We start from the raw sequence: 18,718 nt of genomic DNA, 5'->3' as shown, positions 1-18,718 counted from the left end.
GGATCTTTTTTCCCACTAGAGATTTTTCTACTCAGTAGTTCTTTCCCGGGACAGAACAAAGCCAACACACTTTTGGGTCAGTATTTCAGCACCACGGACAAGTCTCTTTAAAGAAACAGGTTTTCATCTGTTGATGGACATCTAGGTTCTTTCCATAGTTTGGCTATTGTGGACATTGCTGCTATAAACATTCGGGTGCACATGCCCCTTTGGATCACTACATTTGTATCTTTAGGGTAAATACTATCATATGATCTCCCTGATATGAGGAAGTAGTGATGCAACATGGGGGCTTAAGTGGGTACGAGAAGAATCAATGAAACAAGATGGGATTGGGAGGGAGACAAACCATAAGTGACTCTTAATCTCACAAAACAAACTGAGGGTTGCTGGGGGGAGGGGGTTTAGGAGAAGGGGGGGTGGGATTATGGACATTGGGGAGGGTATGTGCTTTGGTGAGTGCTGTGAAGTGTGTAAACCTGGTGATTCACAGACCTGTACCCCTGGGGATAAAAATATATGTTTATAAAAAATAAAAAATTAAAAAAAAACAGGTTTTCACAGTTTGTGACATAGAAATGGAAGTCATGGAATGTGTATATAGAATTATCTCTGAATCTCTTGATTTAGCCCATGAAACTTGATCTACCCAAGTAACTGCATGGGGATTTACTTAACTCATCTCACAGTTTCATTGTGCCAATTACTAAGACAATCTTGACTTGTTGTCTATTTCTATTCTTATTTAAAAAGCAATTGTAAATAAATAATAATAATTGATACTCTTAATTCTGCATATTCACAGTTTCAGAATTTTAAAAGTTCTCTCTCTCTCCCTTTTTAAAAAGGTTTATTTATTTTAGAGAGAGAGTGCAGCAGAAAGGGGAAGAAAGAGAGGGAGAGAGAGTCTGAAACAGATTCTGCATTGAGTGTGGAGCCTGATTTGGGGCTGGATCTTACAACCCTTAGGTCATGACCTGATCTGAAACCAAAAGTTTGGATGCTTAACCAACTGCACCACCCAGGCTTTCCCCAATTTTTTCTTTCTTTCTTTCTTTTATTTTCTTTTTTTTAGATTAAGAGAAGATCATTTTAATGTTCAGAGGCAAGATATTTGAATAATAACTCTCAATCTATCTCAAACCTTTTGAATAATATAAACCATGAATAAATAAAGAAAATTCATTAGGCTATTGAAGTGATCTAAATCAAGACACATTTATCTTTCTTTGTTTTAATATATTTTATGTGAATGAGTGAATTTGCATAAAGTCAAAAAACCAACAAAATAACCATGAAAATTCTCAAAAAATGAATGCTGTACTATAATTCCAAATACTGCATATAAACTTACATTCTCGTAGAACTAGATTCATAGAAGACAGAGCTGAAAAATATGCCCCTTAGAAATTGCAGAGAAAGACATATTTCTATCGTAATATCTGTTTATAATTATTTATTTAACAAGGTATTAGAAATACAGTATTAGAGATTAACAGATTTTAAGAATATTTATGTTACTTAGGTTATGCCAAGTTCATTTTTGGTTTATTTAGATATCATAAAACTTTAATGGGGGAGTCATAATTTAAAGTATCTAAAAGTACTGATTGACCCCTCTACCCCTCCACACTCATTAGCTTATATTCTCAGAATTAAATTATAAATTGAGCCCACAGATTCCTTCAGCAAAATAAAATAAAATATAACTATATTAAAACTATGCATACTTTTAAGTACATTAAGAATCAGAATATAAATAATAGTTTTCTTTTTCCCCCTGACAGGCATTTCTTAAGGATGTAAATTTGATTTGAAGAAAAAAGTGCCTGGAATCATACTAACTGTACAAAGAGATGAAGCATCTATTTTTATGGCATGTTAATATGAATAAAATAAGAGACTTCTCAGAAACAACTGTTTGTTTGTGTCCTTTCATATAGTTCAGTCTTTCTTGGTTTATTTTCATGTATAGAGTAATTTGAAATTTTTAAAAAATAAAGTTTAAATCACACAATGTATATAGAATATCAAAAGTGTGCTATTCTTTTATTTTTGGTAGATATATTTTATTTTCTTACATGGTTTATGTTCCATATAGGTATGGATTAAATATTTAACTATGTAAATTGTGTCTGAGAGTGTTGAGATGAGTGAGAAATGATTTTGGTATATGATTTGAGTAACGGTTTGTTGAATAATCATGTTTGAAGTCCACTTTTGTAACTCTTTTAAAATAATATTTAAATATATTTATTCAGAATTTTTCTTTAATTGCACTAATTTGAAATATGAATTTTATTAAAACTGAAATATGAAAATCTGTTTTTCTTTGAACATGTTTGTAGCAGAGGTTACACTATTGAGATATGATTACTATATATGTATATATGTATAAATATGTATTTTCTAGACAGCTAACCAGTGTCCTGAGAAAATTCCTATCTTTTTGAAGTTTGAACATATGGTAGTGCTGTCTTAAAGATTTTTATTTTAAATTTATTTATTTGACAGAGAGATCACAAGTAGATCACAACTAGGCAGAGAGACAGGCAGAGAGAGACTGGAAGCAGGCTCCCTGACGAGCAGAGAGCCTGATGTGGGACTTGATCCTAGGACCCTGGGATCATGACCTGAGCTGAAGGCAGAGGCTTAACCCACTGAACCATCTAGGCATCCCGGTAGTGCTGTCTTAAATAAAAAAAGCAAAGAAATGTGTCATGGAGTTAGGAGAATATAGGGGTTACCTGGATACTCTATTTAGAATATTTAAGTAATCTCTACATCAGTGTAGGGGTAGAACTCATGACACTGCAATCAAGAGTCTGGTGCTCTACTGGCTAAGCCATACAGGTGCTTGCTGTTTAGAATTGAACAACATATTCTGATACATTAAAATAGTTTCATGTAAAAACAACAATGAAAAAAATGAGAAACCTACAAAAAATGATAAAAACCCCCATCCTTTTACTTTTAATTATTATTTTTTAAAAGATTTTATTTATTGGAGAGAGAGAGCATAAGTGGGGGTGGAGGGAAGGGGCAAAAGGAAAGGCAGAGGGATGAGTAGACTACTTGCTGTGTGTAGAGCCCTACTTGGGGCTCGAACCCAGAACTCCGAGATCATGACTTGAGCCAAGGTCAGCCACATAGCTGACTGAGGCACCCAGTAAACTGCCCCACATCTTTTTAAAGTAGAAAGCAGGGCACAGACAGTGCAGTCATTGACTTCGCTCTACTTATTCCCATTGTTTGTGCTGGCGTCACAGACACAAGTACGTCTGCACTAGCTGGTGCTTTTATTTTGCAGCTCCTTTGGTCTCTCCCATAACTGTGTGTATCCTGTCTATATATGTAAACATACTTACTCCTTTATCGATCAGAAAAACAAGCTCAAAAGTGCCTTTGGCTTTGGGAATATTGTGAAATTTAGATTTTCAATGTTTTTGTTTTATTTATTTTGCCTATGGACAAAGACAATTATGTTTAAAAAAACATGGAAGGGGGCAGAATGGAATTTTACAATATTGCTATGTAGTAAAGAATGAGAAGAATACCATATTTTTAGTTCATTGCACTTAACATAGTAATTATAATCTTTACAACATTTGGAAAAATGAAGTAGTTTTTCCTCATAACCATCTAAGAGCTGGAGTGTTATTTTTATTAAAGTGAAGAGGCTATTGAATAATGACAAATAAGAACTTAATGGTGAGACATATGTGGCTGAAATAAAAAAGATAGCCTAAAGGGGCTTCATGATTAGTATGATTTCAGTAAGATAAATTATTTCAGATGGAGTTCTATGAAATTAGATTTTAAACATTCCCACAGATGACTGCTGTGCCTCAGAAATGTATTCTATGACACACACACACACACACACACACACACACACACACACACATATTTAAAGCCTGCAGGGATAGATTAAAAATATCTCCAGTTAAAAAGATGTTTATTTTATTGCTTGATACTCATTTTCTCATTATATTAAACTCAACAGCTTGAGAGAGTAGTCAATAAAGAAACCCTTAATTTGTCTCCATAGAGAAAATTTTCTCACATGGGGAAATAGGTGGTTGAAAGATGAATAGGGTAGAATACGAATGGTTACTTAGTAACAAAGTAACATCCACGCATCACAGAAATAATCTCATTGTCTAAGTGACAAAACAGTAGGTTAACAGTGTTTACTCCAGAATACTGAGAGCTAGATCGATTAAGCTGGCTGCTCTCAACTAGTCACCTACGGGTTTCACAAGACCGCCCAGTGAATCTCTGAACTATCTGCATAATTACCTGAACTTCCACTTCTCTTTCTATTGTACATCCTTTGCTTTGTTTTTAAAATTTATTTATTTATTTATTTTTTGAGGGAGAGAGAGAGAGAGAGAGAGAGAGCGAGCACCAGGGTTGGGCAGATGGGCAAAAGGAGGGGAGAAAGGGAATCTTAAGCAGGCTCCATGCTCAGCATGGAGCTCCATGCAGGGCTCCATTTCATGACCCCTGAGATCATGACCTGAGCCAAACTTAAGAGTTGGACACTTAATTGACTGGGCCACCCAGGTGCCCCAGTACAACCTTTTCTTTAAAGGCAAGATGCAGTCCTTGAGAGTCCTGCAGAAGACAGGAAGCATGTGTGATTTTGAGGGGTGGGGTGGGATGGGGGGCGTGTATGTGTCTTATCACTTTTCTGTATGTTCAAAAAATAGTTAATTGATTAGAACATCTAGCCCTATCTGAAGCAGCCCTTCCCCATATTACCTTGTTTAATTTGTTCAATATCTTTTATCACTCTTTGTAATAATGATATTTGTTTCTCTTATCTATCTCTCCACAATAAATTGGGTCTGAAAGAGAAGCACCTATCTTCTGAAATATTTCTAGAGCCTAGAAGAGTGATCAGCTCATAGTAGGTGCTTTATATAATGAAGAATAAATAGTTATCACAAAATCCAATTAAGGAGATTAAAGAACATATTTTAATTTATAATAAAAAGCAAACAACGATTTATGAAACACTATTGAGAGGCTGTCTAGTCATGCAGTAAACTCGTGTTTTGTGCTTCATGGAAAGACACTGAGTCAAAACCCACAGGACAGATTGTCTGCCACATTTCCCCTTTGCAACTCCTTCAGTTTATCCAAGTCAGAGGCATGAACACAGTAGTAGACCTGGGAGAGCCATTTAAACTAGTGCATGGAAAATCAAGTACCTGTAAGGCCAGGTGACTAAAGCAAATGATTCAAACAGATCACAGGGACAGTGGCTGGTTTTCACAACCTGTCAGCAGTGGTGGGTGGGTTTCAGTGCTGGCCAGTGCTGCCATGTTAGAAAGCAGACTCCTTTTGAGTTTTCTAGGATTGCTGGAATTTGGACTTTGATGTGAAATATATAAACTTCTAAATGTTGACATTTAACTAGAAAAATGTTACCACACTGTGCCAGCCAAATAAACAATTTTGGCTCATGAACTGCTATTTTTTTGGCATATGATGGACATTTTAACTTGGGAGTTTCTTTGGTTTGATTTCCTTTTATCCTTTTTGAAGAATCTTGGCTCCCTCTTCTATCTGGTCCCAAAGGAGATTTACTATCAGTTTGAGTTTTACCTTGTCTTTGCCCTAACAGTCCCTAATACCCTGTTCCTAGAAATTTCTCCTGGGATCCATGCTGTGGAACCCCAGGCAAGGCAACCATATGTCCACATCTCTCGGTGTACCCTGAGATGCCTCTTGATCTTTGACAATAGTGACAGTCTTTAGCTTCTTCAGCCTGTGCCAATAATGGGCAGAAAGGTGAATGGAGGGGAGAAAGAGAGAAAGGAAGAACAATTTGAGGTATAAAAACCATTCTAGGGACGCCTGGGTGGCTCAGTGGGTTAAAGCCTCTGCCTTCCGCTTGGGTCGTGACCCCAGGGTCCTGGGATCAAGCCCCACATTGGGCTCTCTGCTCGACAGGGAGCCTGCTTCCTCCTCTCTCTCTACCTGTCACTCTGTCTACTTGTCTGTCAAATAAATAAATAAAATCTTAAAAAACAAAAACTATGTCCATCTATCTGCATCTGGTCAGCAAAATATTCCCTCTTTTCTTGCACATCTCAGGAGCTTGATATTAAAAATTTGTTTGAGTGAGTGGTCAGTGAATTAGTACCAGATGATATCACCCTTGCACCTTCCTTCCTCAGTTTAATAGAGCAGTTACTTTTTCATACTTGTGAGCGTGGTGGAACAGCAACTGTTATGGTGACCAAGAGCAGCTCTGATGAATAGTTGTAATAGGAGGCAGAGTCCATGAAAGGTTGGAAGATTAACCCTTAACAATGGGGCTAATCCCTCCTCTGAGTAGGACGTGTGTCCAGAAAGGTTTCTTCAGTTCTATCATGAAACAAAAAGGAAAACAAATAATTTTTAAAAAAACTTCTTGAGGGGCACCTGAGTGGCTCAGTGGGTTAAAGCCTCTGCCTTTGGCTCAGGTCGCGATCCCAGATTCTCTGCTCCGCAGGAGCCTCCTTCCTCCTCTCTCTCTCTCTGCCTCCCTCTCTGCCTACTTGTGATCTCTGTCAAATAAATAAATAAAATCTTAAAAAAAAATCTTCTTAAGGTTCTTAGTCTTAATGAGTAGGTGTCCAGAATGCTAGAACATCCCCTAACTGCCAAGTGAAGTTTCTGTTCAAAGGCAAGATCCACTTCTTATGAAGTGACCTCAGACAGGCTCCAACCTTGAGGAAAATCTGTCTTTGGTATTTATGTGCTATCTGGTGTCAATAGAAGTATAGAGACAGAGGATGGTAGAAAATAGACTTGAGGGGAGGGAGTGCAACTACCTAGGAACAAGTAGCCATTGAAGGGCCTGCGGGGCATCCAGGTAGAGAGGACATAGAGGATGTTGCAAAGAAGCCATCAGAATTCAAGTGAGAATTTCTCAGTCTCAGGCTAGTGGTATGTTACCAGGTAATCTGTGAATCCCTTCTGAAAGTGAATGGAATACACACACATAGTATATATACCTATAATCTGTATATATAATATGTTTTATATTATCAATGTTTCATTTTTCTCCAGAAAAGATCCATGGCTTTCATTAAATTGTAGAAAGATCCATGACACCCAGCTAAGTTAAGAACCACTGATTTAACTGAAGCCTCTGGGAGAAAATTATAGCATGAGATGCCAAAAAAAAAAAGGGAGCCTCAGGTCCTGAGGAACAGCCTTTGGGGAATGGAGATGTCATTGGTGCTAGCAACTTCAGTAAGTTTGGGAACAAAGGTTTTAGGGTAGTGGGTTGTGACATAATGGGAGTAAGAAAGTGGAGGGCCTGAAATCTAGATTATTCTCCAAAAATCTCAAAGCATCTGGCCAAAATGTGAGAGAAGGCAGGGTTGGAGGGGAACGCAAGGCCCAAGGAGTTTTGGGCAACATGTGAGAGGTTGGGTCCTGTTTAATTATTGAGATACACAAAAATCAGTAGAGCAGGCTTTGTAGGAGGTAGAAGGTGACACTTAGCAAAGTATCAGAACCTACCCAGCACAACATATTGCTAAATAAACAAGTGAAATACACCCGATGTACAGTATGCATGTAGTATGCATTGCCCCTACCATTATGGTCTTAGGAGTTCATCATCCGGTCGCTAAAATATTGCTGTGAACTTCTGGCTGGATACTGGTCCTAGGCTTGCCCTCCTCCATGATTCCAGGACTAACACAAGTCATTTCCATGAGACAGCATAGGTATTAGAAAAAGAAAAGAAAAAAGAAAAAAACAACAATCAGTTCTCAACTTAGCTATAGTTCGTTGACTTTTGTTACAAAACCTTTGTGTTCCATGTTTATCTACTTAAACTGAGAGATGGACTTTCTTTTGTACCATCTCTTGTTATTCTTAGCAATTTTATGTTGAAAGTAATAAGCAAATAATGGATCAGTAAAGTACTTCTGAAACTTTGCCATTTCCTTTGGGCAAAGCAAATACTATAATTTGTTCCAAACCATTCTCTAGACCAAAAAACATTAGTTGGGAAATCCAAACAGATTCTTTACAGATAATACACATCAGCAGAAGCCTGAATTCTTATCATGCTCATGGCTGACATCACCTCTGGTTCACACTCGGGCAGGTAGCAAATAAATGCATTTTTGGAATTGAGATAGAAGAGAAAGCTCTAGATGTGTAAAGGGCAGCTCCTGAAAGTTGTGTATCTAGACTGACGATTAAATGTTCCACTTTAGAAAATAAAAATAAACTCCTTCAGAATTTATTAGAAACTTGTCTATAAAAGTTACTTTAACTGTGATGAATATTTATTGATTTTTCTTTATAAATTCAGTGTTTTATTACCCCACTACCCTCCCTGGTTGCACCTTTATCTTTTCAACCTCAGAGTAGGTTTTACCTTCTCTGGAAAGATTTACACCTTTCTCCCCACATCTTCTAGTCCCTACCATCAAGTGGACAGAAATCCCAAGGGCTCATAAGTTTGTTATAAATATATTGACTTTTCTTCGACAAAGATAATTACAGACTAAAGATAGATAGCAAGAAACTTCAAAACCCAGGAAACCCTAGAAATTAATTTGAAGGCGTTAAATAGTATTTTCTCATTATAAATTTATCATTAATGATATTTTTTCTTATAGGACAATCTATATTTTATTTGGGGCTGCCCTTAAAATTTAGGAACTTCTCTACAGATTCTGTATTTAAAAACAAGTTTAATTCTTTATGGTTGAATAATTTAAAATAAATACATTTCAGAAAAATCTGAATAGAAAACTCAAGACAAATTATGTGTAATTTTCTTGCCCAACACAATCATTGAAAAGTTGATTTGTATTTTTCTGCACTTTTTACATAATTGTATCCTGATTTACTTTAGCAAGTATTGTACAAAAAACCCCCCCAAAACCCTACTTTATCTGGTGATAATGTGGCCTTCATAGATATATTAGAGATGCATCCTGTTTTATTTTGAAATAGTTTGTCTACATAAGTTATTTCTAAAATTTTACTTAGAAAGCTTGAAAACATGTCTAACTAAGGCTCAATTTTTTTTTCCAGAAATCGATTTATGCCTCTTCTAATAATGAATATTCTATTGGATTAAAATAGAAGTAGCTGTCCATTTAAAATTCAACCTGAACTGAGTGGTGTGGTTTGCTTTACATGCATTGGAGAAAATTCAGCTGAAATCCTTTCTGCCCCCTGGTGGATTTTAATGCCCAAACAGATAAAACAATGTTTTAGTTTTGCGGGAAAATATTTGTACAGAAATCAATGTTTAGTTTATTTTAGCAAATATGTTTCTATATTTGTTCAAAATTAATAAGGTTCTAACTAACAGAAACAACCTGATTTAGATTAATCAAAAAGACACAATTTATGGAAGGATATGAGGGTCACTTATGGGTTCAAACTTTGACCTTGGGAAGAATAGGAATCCAGGATCCTGGGACCTTAATGGTAAGAATTTATGAAATTTACCTTAAGAATACTGCCATTGATAAGACAAAATGCTCAATTTCTATGTTTTCCCATTCAAAAATCAAAATTTTTTGAAGGGAGTTGCCGATTGGCCCAGATAGGATCATGTGTTGACATTAAAGAGTGAGTTTTGGCTGGAAATAAAACCGCTGTTCCCTGGCTATTTCTCCTCTACGTGGTGAGACATTTCCAACAGCATGTCAGAACTTCTCACTCCTGTGAATTACTGAACATTTCTTCAGTCTATTTGCTTGAGTTACATGCCAAGAAGAGAAGCTGTAATAGGGATAAGAAGGAAGGAGCTGAATTCTGTTTATCTTACTAATTCCACTGCATCACTGATTTATCATCAGTGTGCAAAGAACCTTACATGATTCACGGGCTGTCCTTGGTTTGCTGTAGAGACTTAGAATCTTCCTACATCATCATCTGGAGTTATGTCACTGTTATTAAAACAGCAACTTCCAAAATTAAAATTAGTTCAACAGCTTCAAAGCATTTGTGGAATGACTTTAAATATGAAAATATCAATAAATGAAAGATTCCTGAGCTGTGTTCTAATGGATACTATTTCCTGTATGTTGGAGTGAAATACAGAGACAGTAACCATTTATTTTTGAATGTACACTGTATATAAAAACATCAGATTGAGCAGTTTCTCATCTTATTAATTCTTATGAAATTCAATTATGAGGTAGTGCTTACCAGTGTTCAGCCTCATTCTAGAGAAAAGGGAACTGAAGCTCAGGGATTTTTTAATAACTTCCTCAAGCGTATGCAGACATCACCTGGCAGAATTAAGATTTGAATTAAGATTTATTCCTGTGTTTTCTGATTCTAAGCCTGATACTCTTTGGACTGTATAGCATTGCTAACATAGTCTGAGTCCTTCCAGTTGGGTCTGAATATGCCTAGTGGGTGTGTCATCATCCATGGGATGGAGCGCACATCCTGGTGTCTGTAGGTTAGACCTGACAGGAAAGGTTGCTCATGAATCAGCTTGGACAGACAGCATAATTTACAAAGAGAGAGGAGAGAGAGAGAGGGAGGGAGAGAAGAAGAGGAAGAAGAAGAAGGAGGAGGAGGAGGAGGAAGAGGGGGAGGAGGAGGAGGGGGGGGAGGAGGAGGAGGAGGAAGAGGGGGAGGGGGAGGAGAAGGGGGAGAAGAAAGAAGAAAAGAAGGAAAGAAAAAGAAAAAAAGAAAGGAAAAGAAAAGAAAGGAAGGAAAGAAGGAGAAGGGAAGACAAAGTCATAACCAGAAATGGCAAAAGCACGCAGCAAATCTTAGATATGAGTCTAAGATATAGCAGAGACATAAACTTGGAGTCTGGGAAATGAACGGAGAGCAGAGGAGATTTATGGAGGCTTTAGTTTAGATATTTAGGAGACAGTCTATGAATAGGAGTAGATCAGATTATATTGGAATGAATACTCAGGAGAGGCATGAAGTCAGGTTCATTGTTTGAAAAAGCTATATGGAGCTTGGAGTGTGTTGCCTCCTTTCTCCCATCCCCTGTAATTTGCCAAGTCACACAGAACCAGAGTTTCTCTGGAGCTTTTTGGTTCTATGTTGTAAGTCTATGTTGCATCTAGAAAGATCTGTGGAGTGAGATCCCAGAAATATGCCCCCAGCTACATGTCTTACTGAATCAAGTACAGGCAACTACTGGTGGTGATACTTAAAGGCTAGAATTTCTTGTTCCAAGGATTTTGGTCCTATCTTACAAGTGTGTGGGTCCTGGGGCCAAGGAATAAGAATATCATGGTTCTAAGCATGTTTTCTCAAGAAGAAGTTGGTAAAATGGGTTAGATGTGGATGGAATGGGAAGCTTTAAGCTATTGGTTGATGGGTATATGATTTCAGATACTTAGGATGTCTCTGAAGATTGAGATTGCTACTCCAGATGGTCTGTGGCTGACCTTTTTCAGGCCTTTTATAAGGATGGCTAGCAGATTATCCCTAATAGAATTGTATGAAATATTCATTTATAAGAACCAACAAATTCCTTCTATTTGGTGTTCTAATGATGTCCTCATACTTTGAGGACATTACATCATTAACTATAAGCCATTGCTAAGTTCAAGCTTCAATTAGTCAACTGAATAAGCTTTTAATATTATTCACAGGGGCTCAAACAATCCAGTAAATCCAAGATCCTCGGTGACTTTGAATCCATGTCAATGAACTCAGACAGACTTGATTGCTACATTTTTAAAATACCCTTCCATGTATACCCCAGGCTCCCTAAGTAAGTCTGGCAAAATCCTTTAATCTATTGGTGTATACATTACCTCTTTCTAGAGTAAGCCTCATTCCTCTCTAACTCTGCTATTTGGGAGTATAGCTCATAAGGCCTGGAGGCAATGAGAGGCAGTGGGGTATGTCCTGAGAAGAATCCATATGAGTTTGCAAAGCAGCTTTTACAGATATATCATTTAAAGACTTGAATGTAGAGGAGGACAGATTTCCTCAGAGTGGAGGAGGGTGGAGGGAGACAGGGGAGTTCAGTGCATTTGGAAGATGAGTTTTTAATTTCATCCATTTCTACTTAAATGTCTCCATTCTATGATTCAGAGTCCTGCTTCTTCTAAGCAGGGTCTTTATTTTAACAAAATGACCTGTAAGGGACAAGCATTTGCTTGGAGCTGTAATTCTGCTAATATTGCAATTGGACTCTGGCTTAGTTATTTATTAGCTGTCTCTACTCTGTGACTGTGAATTAAGAGACCCAGTTAAAGTCACCACAAGGACTTTCTGGTTCTTCTTCATGAGAGCTTTTAATTGTATTCTTGTATTCATGTTCATGTTTAAATTTGAATTTGTGTTTATATTGGTTAATTTCCATTTTTCTCCACTGTGCTCTCTGGCTGTCAGGAGAAGCAGCATGGATCCATAATCTTTATCATCAGTGCTGTGTCTACAGTACCTCACACACTTGATATTCTAGTAACTTGCTCTCCATCTGCACACTATATAATACTGCCAGCAGTGGGTAATCCTGATGCTTTTACATGTTGCAGATCACCTGCATCCCATTTTTGCCTGGTGAAGAAAATAATCCTTGCATTCTTCAAATATATGACCAAGTCCCACCCAATTCCAGAATCCTGTGCTGAGAGTCTGTTTTCTGACACTATGTAATTGCCAATTTTATGTGTAAAATTGGCTAGGGCATGGTCCTCAGTTAATCAATCCAACATTAATCTAGGTGTTATTGTGAAGTTATTTTGTAAATGTCATTAAGTAAAGGATGGAAGCAGGGGACTGGGTTGTGACACCAAGAAGGGACATAGGCCATGGAATGCAGGTGGCCTCCAAAGGCTAAAAAAAAAAAACAAACAAAGGAATATAGTCTACCCTGAAGCCTCCAGAAGTAATGTAATCTTGTGACACCTCGATTTTAGACTTCTGACTTTAGGAACGGTAAGAGAGTGAATTTATGCTGTTTTAAGCTACTGAGTTCATGGTCATTTGTTGCAGCAGTAATAGGAAATGAATACAGATTTTTGTACCAGCAGTGGGTATTACTTAGACTATATTTATTGGGATGCCAATAGGAATGCATACTCAAAATAAGATACTTTGATACAAAGGGACTGTTTATAAGGCACAGTTGCAGAAGAACCACAAGTGACAGTGCAGTAATTAGGGACCTTGCGCCTTCTGGATAATAGTTATTCTTAAAATGAAAAAATGAGGTAAGAGAACAATTTCCAGAACTTAAAGGGAGATCACTGTATAATTGTATAGTTCATCTGCCTGATGCACAGCAAAGAATGGGCTTATTCAAGAGCTAGCCAAATGAAGAGATGGGAGGCTGTCTCAAATCTGTCTCATCCCCCTGAGAATAGAACAAGTTTTTATAATTACAGGGATTGTAGTTACATGCATATTGGTGAAAAAGTCAGGGAAGTTTTTGACTATTTGTGAGGAAAGATGGAGCATGTACATTGAGCAAACATATACGTAACATCCCATGTTCACTTTGGTGCAAAGACTTAACATTAAAATGAGGCAAAATTCAGCCCCTGACCTTAGAAGTTCATCTTAGGACAAAGAGAGGGGCATGCACATGCTCTGAGAGCTGGTGTAAAATGGATGGGGTCTTGGGTTTGTTGTCTGGGGTAAGGAATGCAAGGCTTTGCTTGTTTGAGGCTGGAGCCATATTGGTGACCTTCATTTCTGTCAGTCTGGGTCTCTGTAGAGACAGCAAGTGGATTTGTTAAGGGGTCTGAAAAGACACAAAAGCTGTTTAGAGAGAAAAAAGTCCCTGGCAAAGCTAAGTTTTCTGTTAGTCTTAACCTCATTAACCCTATGGGGCTAAGGTCTATTTATTGTCATATTTATTTCTCCCTACTTTCATATTAAAGATGTTTTCTAGCTCAGGGACCAGTAGACTATAGCTTGCAGGCCAAATCTTGCCTGTAGCTTATTTTTATACAGCCCACAAGCCAGGAATAGCTTTATACTTTTTAAAGCCTTAGGGGAAAAAGAATATGTGACAGAGATTCTATTGCAAAACCTAAAATAATATAAAAAGTAAAATAAGACAAAAAAGAGTAAGGAAGAGAAAGAGGTAGAAATAAGTCATAGACATGAGGAAATCTGAGGATGTATCTAAGCTGTCTAATATCCAAATAATAGGAGTTTCAGAAAGAAAGAACAGAAAAAACAAAACCATGGCAGGAGTGGCAATCATCAATAAGATAGCTCAGAAAATATCTCTAATGGAAGGACATGAGTTTTTATATTGGAAAGCTTCTATAAGTGTCCAGCACAAAAATTACATTAGATCAAGGTATCGTTACAAAAATTCTGAACACTGAGTATGGAGCAGAAGTTTTTCTGACCTTCTGAAGGGAATATAACATTTCAGGTCATCTATAAAAGATCAGGATGAGTTTGGCTTTCTCAACAGAATACTTGAAGTAAGGGGAAAATGGAAAGGTATTTTTTTTAAGAGATTTTTTTTAAAAGAGATTTATTATTAATGAGAGAGAGAGAGGGAGGGAGAAGGGGTAAAGGAAGAGAGAGAGAGTCTGAGGTAGACTCCACACTGAGTGTGAGCCAGATGTGGGTTTCTATCCCATGATCCTGAAATCATGACCTGAGCTGAAACCAAGATTCAGACATTTAACTGACTGAGCCACCCAGGCACTGCAGTATTTTGAAATTCTGAAGAAAATTATCTCCTCCCTCAAATTCATTCCTTATGAAGAAGCAAATATATTTTCAATCATTCAAGTTTTCAAAAATTTACTGCCATTCTGTTTTCCTCAAAATCTATTGGAAGATGTGACCCATCAAGAAACAACAGTTAAGAGTAGGAAGAAGAAAACATTTCATACAAGAAACATAGTATCCAACACAGATGAGCGGGCCTTGGAATCCCTGGAATGATAGTAAATGGAGATCCCAGGATTATAACTGGGCACCAAAAACAGGGTGACTAATGTAGATTAGACCAAGTGACTCAAAAGACAGAATCATGTGTTTTCATTGGGATCTCAGAAGCCATTATGCCTTTTTTTCCCCATTTTCTTCTCTTGAGAGAAAGAGAAAGAGCATGAGTGGGGGGAGGAAAGGGAGAGAGAGAGAGGAGGAGAGAGAGAACCTTCAGTAGGCTCCACACTAAACATGGAGCCTGACATGGGGGCTCGATCCCATAACCCCGAGATCACAACCTAAGCCGAAATCAAGTTAGATGCCCAACAGACTGAGCCACTCAGACACCCCATTGTGTCTTTTTTTTTTTTTTTTTTTTTTTTTTTAAATCTGAAGACACAATATCCAGTTCTATCTGGCCAAGACTTTTTTTAGTCTTTGGCTTGTCTTAATAAAGTTCCTATAATCCTCTGAATGCTCTCTTGCTTGGATCAGTTAAGATATTCTTTTCACCTCATGGAAGTTCTATTTTGATTTATTTCTGAGAGATGTTGGTAGGTCAATGTGAGCTTCAAATCAGATCACTGTTGTAAGTCAGCAACTCACTGGATCTGACCACATTTTTCCCAGACATCAGTAGCTGGTCTATACTGCAGCCTTGTCAAATGCCTGTAGCCCTATACTCAGGTTTCATTCATGATTTTTCCAGAAAGGGGTCTTACAAGATCACAAGGTAGCTCATTCCACACTACTGTCCAGAGATCCTAAATTTTTATTCTATAAGGCAATTTTATATAGTATGAGAAGTATTGGCTTGTCTTTACATGGATAAGTTCAGATTTTCAAGCATGAATAATATTTTATGTAGGGACATTCAGTGGCAAAACCATAAAGAAAATTTAAAAAGTTAAGATACCTTGGGAGCATGAAAGGGGGAAGTAGAAAGGAAGGCATATAATTGAATAAGATGCCTTAACGTTTTTAAATTTTTTTACTTGAAGTGGGTAGCCAGTAAATGGTATTCATTATTCTTGAAATTATTCTTAAATATTTTAATTTGAGGCAAAAGAGGCTAGGTGTAACAGACATTGATTTTGCTTAGCATTTTCTGATTCTGATGCTGATATCAAATTTGGAATTCATGGGAGACATAATCCTTGAGCAATGAGTCTTTTGGAATGAAGTGAGCAATTCAAGCTCTCCTTTTTTGTGTATGGCTCACAATTAAAAAAAATAGGATTAGGGGGCCTTGGTGGCTCAGTGGGTTAGGCCTCTGCCTTCAGCTTGGGTCATGATCTCAGGGTTCTGGGATCGTGTCCCACGTTGGGCTCTCTGCTCAGCGGTGAGCCTGCTTCCCCCTCTCTCGCCTGTCTCTCTACCTACTTGTGAGCTCTCTCTCTCTCTGTCAATAAATAAATAAAATCTTTAAAAAAATATGATTAACATTTCCTATGTCACCTAAAAGAAAATCAATTTACTGCTTCATTTGACATATATATTACTGAGCAACAACCCTATGCTAGCTTCCTGTTGTAAGTCAGTAATGAAAAGAATAAAAACAAAGTAATCCTTGGCTTCATGGAGCTCCTAGTCAAGGGGGAGAGAAAGACATGCACCTTCATTAGACCATGAATGCTAGAAGGAGAGTGGATAAGCTAATGTAATCACCCCCGCGACACACCCCACTCTCCGCACCATGCCTAGAAGTAATTACTGGGATAAAAAATTATCAGAATTCTTTAAAATGCATAGCTTGGTTTTTCAGAAAGAAAAGACAAGACTCAGATGATATAAATGAAAAACAACTAGAAATTTAAAATGTGCACACATGAGCCCATGCTGTGGCTTCTGTGTGTGAGGAATTCAATGGTCTCCCTAACAGAGTCCTTGGTGTGGGAGGAAGCTTTAGGTCCATGCAAGGTGGGCAATTATTTCAATGCACTTGATCCCACTCATTAATTATAACCCTGAAATCAAAACATTGAGAGCAGACAAAGGGAAAGATAGAACAGACATCAAACTGAAGTTCTGAATTGGGGCAAAAAGTGACAAGATACAGATGAGACAAACTCCTGCTTAGCATTCTGGGATTCCAGTACTAAATAGAATTTCTGGGGATGATAATTCTTTTTTTTTTTTTTTTTTAATTTGACAGACAGAGATCACAAGTTGGCAGAGAGGCAGGTAGAGAGAGAAGGGGAAGCAGGCTCCCCGCTGAGCAGAGAGCCTGATGAGGGGCTCCATCCCAGAACCCTGGGATCATGACCTGAATCTAAGGCAGATGCTTTAACCCACCGAGCCACCCAGGCGCCCCTGGGGATGATAATTCTTAAGCAGTGCATCTTTTCTAGGAGTCTGGCTAATCCTAATGCCATGGCCATAGGTGCCCTTTTAATCTTCCTTCTTTGCATATCAAAAAGAGCAGGAAAATACTTCTCCTAGGTTCAAAAATCAAAAATCAAAACAAAACAAAACAACAATAGTAGCTCCCAATTAGCTGTTCTCTAAATTGAATTTACTGAAATGTAAATGTTTATGTCAAACTGATTTCCTAAAAGGTATTGTTTGTACAAATTAATTTAGGACCAAAATGCCTTTGATGACATCTGAGTTCTTGGTTGCCTTTCCCATAAGTGGACTTATTTCCTAACCCTATGTCATATCATCAAATTGGAAATTTAGACTTGGATCTAGACTTTCATAGCTAGCAAGAAGTTAAAAAACAAGTATCCCTTAGGAGGAGGAAGTGAAAAGTTATTTAAACTTTCTCTTTCTTCCCTTAGAATACTTGGTATTCCTTGCAAGCTTGTCTGTGATCAATAAGTATGGCAGAGGATATAAGAAGTAGGAACTTTTGGTATGTACCATTTTTATCATCTCTCAATTCAACTTAGCAAACAAACCTTACAAAACGTTGCTATTAATAGTAACTGTAATAATAGTAGGGTAAAATTCAGATGATCAACCACTGTTTTATCATTTTTTTAATTATGGAAAGCTCTCAAACATACAAAAGTAGAGAAATAACATAGAATAGAAAACACCTGTATATTCACTATATATTCACCTATATATCCACCACCCAGAGTAGATAATTATTGATATGTTTTTTCTGCCCTCACCCACTTTTCTCTGTTCCTAAATCATTTTGAAGCAAATTTCAGTAATTTATTTAAAGAATAAATGCTTTAATATACATTTCCAAAGACTTGACTCTTTATAAAAATTTAGCATGACCATAATATCATTATTACTTCTAAAAAATTAGTAATTATTCCTTAATATCATCAAATATTCAGAGCTCAAATTTCTCCAGTTGATCAGTTTTTTTTTTTAAGATTTTATTCATTTATTTGGAAGAGAGAGAGAGAGCATAAGAAAGATCATGAGCAGGGGAGAGGGAGAGGGAGAAGCAAGCTCCCCACTGAGCTGGGAACCTGAGGCTGGATTTGATCCCAGTAACCTGGGATCATGACCTGAGCTGAAAGCAGATGCTTAACTGACTGAGCCACCCAGGTGCCCTTGACCAGCTATTCTTAACTATACAAGGCCTAACAAAAGAGAAAAAGAATTCTGAATTGTTATCAGGAAGTTTTACAGTGATGATTTAACACAGAGAAGAGAATATTTTGACATTAATGGTAAATTAAATGCAGTATGTAATTTCATCTGGCTGCTCAGCTGAACAACTTAGTCACTGAACTTCCATATATTAACTTAAAATGTGCACATGTGGGGCACCTGGGTGGCTCAGTGGGTTAAGCCTCTGCCTTCGGCTCGGGTCGTGATCCTGGGTTCCTGGGATCGAGCCCCACATCGGGCTCTCTGCTCTGTGGGGAGCCTGCTT

The sequence above is a fragment of the Mustela nigripes genome, chromosome 3 (genome assembly GCF_022355385.1).
Source record: "Mustela nigripes isolate SB6536 chromosome 3, MUSNIG.SB6536, whole genome shotgun sequence".
NCBI lineage: Eukaryota > Metazoa > Chordata > Mammalia > Carnivora > Mustelidae > Mustela > Mustela nigripes.
This window is presented reverse-complemented; position numbering follows the sequence as displayed.